The sequence below is a fragment of the Sapajus apella genome, unplaced genomic scaffold, assembly GCF_009761245.1.
Source record: "Sapajus apella isolate SASKATOON/1434 unplaced genomic scaffold, GSC_monkey_1.0 scaffold1114, whole genome shotgun sequence".
In the NCBI taxonomy this organism is placed as follows: domain Eukaryota; kingdom Metazoa; phylum Chordata; class Mammalia; order Primates; family Cebidae; genus Sapajus; species Sapajus apella.
The window spans coordinates 10,125-13,675 of NW_022438040.1; the positions used below are offsets into that span (position 1 = coordinate 10,125).

The 3,551-nt window shown below is 44.9% G+C and overlaps 1 pseudogene; it reads right to left on the reverse strand.

Moving 5' to 3' along the window:
* Positions 1 to 911: 911 nt before the first annotated feature.
* LOC116546608 lies at positions 912 to 2,462 on the reverse strand (annotated as a pseudogene).
* Positions 2,463 to 3,551: the final 1,089 nt, after the last annotated feature.

Below are 3,551 nucleotides of genomic sequence, written 5' to 3' on the forward strand. Positions count from 1 at the left end.
GATAGAAACCTGAAAAGAAATCAGAAGTTATTTTGGAGTTGAAAAGTACAGTAACTGGAATAAAAAATTTAATAAAGGGTTTTGAAAGCAGACTTGAGCAGGCAAAATAAAGAATCAGCAAACTAGGGGCCAGGCACGGTGGCTCACGCCTGTAATCTCAGCACTTTGGGAGGCTGAAGTGGGCTGATCACAATGTCAAGAGATCGAGACGATTCTGGCCAACATGGTGAAATCCCATCACTACTAACAATACAAACATTAGCTGGGCATAGTGGCACACACCTGTAGTCCCAGCTACTTGGGAGGCTGAGGCAGGAGAATCGCTTGAACCTTGGAGGCTGAGGTTTCAGTGAGCTGAGATCACACCACTGCACTCCAGAGTGGTGACAGAGCAAGACCCCGTCTCAAAAAAAAAAAAAAAAAAAACTGGGGATATTCAGTCTTTCTATATTTATTTATGTATTAGAAATAGAGCCTGGCTATGTTACACAGGCTGGGCTGCAGTGGCATGATCATAGCGCATCGTAACCTTGAACTCCTAGGCTCAAAGGATCCTCTCATCTCAGCCTCCTGATTAGCTAAGACTGAAGGGACATGGCACTTTGCCTGGCTAATATTTTATTATTTAATTATTATTATTATTATTATTGCAGAAATAGGATCTCACTATGTTGTCATGGCTGGTCTCAAACTCCTGGTCTCAAGTCATCCTCCCAGCTCAGCTCTCACAGTGCGATTAGAGGTGTGAGCCATGAAGGCTGGGTCCTTTCATAGTCAATGTAATTGTTGAAATGACTAGGTTTAAGTGTACCCTGTTGCTATTTGTTTTCTGTCTGCTTCTCTTTATTTTTTTCTTTATTCTGTCTTTGTGTGATTAATTTTTAGTCTTCTGTTTTCTCTCTTCTGCTGGCTTTTTTTATTTTAGTGACTCAAACTTTTATTATTAGGTCAGAACGAATGAAGCAGCAGCAAAAGGGTCTCTCATATGATCTGGCTTTCACTGGTCCTCAGGACAAGGAGGAAACCTGGGCAGGAGATAATCGCTCAGTCCCAGCAGACTCTCAGAATCTCACTTGGACCTGAGAGTGCATCTGCTTGGTGGCATTGTTCTTCATTCCTGTCTTCAGCATCCATTTTGATTTCATCCTTTGGACATACTGCATGTCTGGCTCTCGTGTAAGGGCTGCTTCTGTGCTGCCAGTCCATCCCTGGGTCTGTTCTGCTGAAGTACTCGGCCCACAGCTTTCTGATTTTCAGTAACTGCCGCAGATCTTGACAAGCCAAATTGATGACCCACTCTGGCTCCAGAAGGCAGAATCAATTCCATGGTTTCATCGTCATATTCCAAGTTCTTTTCTGAAGGCAATTCCTCAGCCTCATTAGGATCCTCCCCTTCCTTGTGATCTGGATAGCTACTCCTAAAATCATAGAAGTTTGCAAATTCCAAAGCAGCATCACCATCTGTGAAGAGCTTGCAGTGGGTTTTGTCATTCACATGCACCTGTACAGCTACTGTGAAGTAGAAGGTCTTCCCCTTCTGGTTGCACCACAAACATATCTTTCCAACACCAACTTTCTCTCCCAAGTATTTAATCAGTCCCTTAATATCTGAAAGATATTCTATATCAGGAATAAAGAAACTGTGGCCTTTGGCCATATGAGCCACATTTTCATGAGTGAGCTGGAATGATGGGAACAAAATAAGCCGTCCGTAACAGGAATAGCACCAAGGAGTGGGCTTTCCCCGGCCTTTCTCCTCTGCACCCTGCTCCACCGCATCGTCCATTGCTTCAGTATCCTTACATTCCAATTCTTCATCAGAATCAGTATCTTCCCAATCGTCTCCATCCAGGTCCTCTTCCTCCTCCTCACTGTCCTCCTCCTGATGCTTTGCCAACTTCTTCATCTGCTGTTCAAACCACTGGAGCCCGGGCGGTTTCTCGCTTGGGTCTCGGTCGTGGATTTCACGGCCACCAGTACCCATGGCAACCGCACTCGCGGCCTCCTTTGCAAGCGCTGGGAGCACCTTCTTGGGAGACATAGATGGCTGGGCCTTGACGGCCTGTTGGATGGCCGCGTTCATGGCATCCTTGTCCACACTGTCCCCGCCCAGTCCTTTCTCCAAGTTGTTTCATTCATCATCTCGACTTTCCGATTCTCGGCCTGCATGGCCTTCTTCTCCAGCTCAACGTACCGCCGGCACTTGAGGTGGCTCTCCTAGGCCTTGAAAGAGGCAAATTTCTTAGTGCAAACGGTGCAGTCAGGGCCGAGCCCTTGCTCTCCTGCTCCGCGACGGCCCCCTGCGCCCACACTCGCTCCTGGAAGCCCTCGGCGGTCACTGGGGCCAGGCTGGCCACCTTCCGCCGCAGGCTGCAGTGCTGCCTCTCCACCTTATACTGGGCCTGCTGCATGTCCGCGTCGCGGAACGCCACCTGGCAAGTTATGCAGGTGTACGTCGCCATTGCCAGGCTAGAAATAGGAGCCCACCGAACCGAACACCTAGTGATCAGCGCCCTGGCCTCACAAGAGCCTCAGACCTTAACCCGCCTCAGCGGCCACAAAGAGCCACACGACGTGGTAACTTCCTGATTGTCACTCTCTTCTGCTGGCTTTTTAGCTATATCTGCTTGTTTTAATTTTTTAAATTGTTAATTGAAAGATTACAATATGTAGGCCGGGTGCTGTGGCTCACGCCTGTAGAGGCCGAGGCAGGCGGATCACATGAAGTCAGTAGTTCGAGACCAGCCTGGCCAACACGGTGAAACTCTGTCTCAACTAAAAGTACAAAACTATCCATGTGTGGTGGCATGCTCCTGTAGTCCCACCTACTGGGGAGGCTGAGGCATGAAAATCGCTTGAACCCGGGAGGCAGAGGTTGCAGTGAGCCAAGATTACGCCACTGCACTGCAGCCTCATTAACAGAGCAAGATTCCGTTTAAAGAAAAAATAGAATTATTTATATTTATCACAGTCTACCTTGAATTAAAATTAATATTTTAATATTTTTGTTTAAGAGCCTTAAAATGGTATCATTCCAGTTACCCTCCTCTGTCCTTCATGTTTTGTCACTTATTTTTTTTTCTGCATGTTTGTTGTGAGTTATCAGAAATTAGTATTAGATTTTGTCAAAATTATTTTGTCTTTTGACATAATTCTATTGATTTTCTACTTTATTTATATGATGTACTATGTTCATTGGGTTTTAGACAGTAAACCAAATTTATATTACTAGGATTAATTCTAGAGAGTTATAGTATATGACCATTTAACATGTTGTTGGATTTAATTTGCTTCCATGTTTTTAAATACATTGCATGTAAACTTGTGAGATATATTGTTTGGAACTCTGCTTTTCTTCTGATGTCTCCATCCTGTTTTGGTATAAGCTAATACTGGTTTTCTAAATGTTTTGGCATACGTTCTCTTCTCTATTTGCTGAAAATGTTTGTGTACGACTGGCATACTTTCTTCCTTAAATGTTAGAAGGAATTCATGGGTTAAGCCACCTGACACTATACTCTTCTTCAGGGGGAATATATTTAATTACTAAT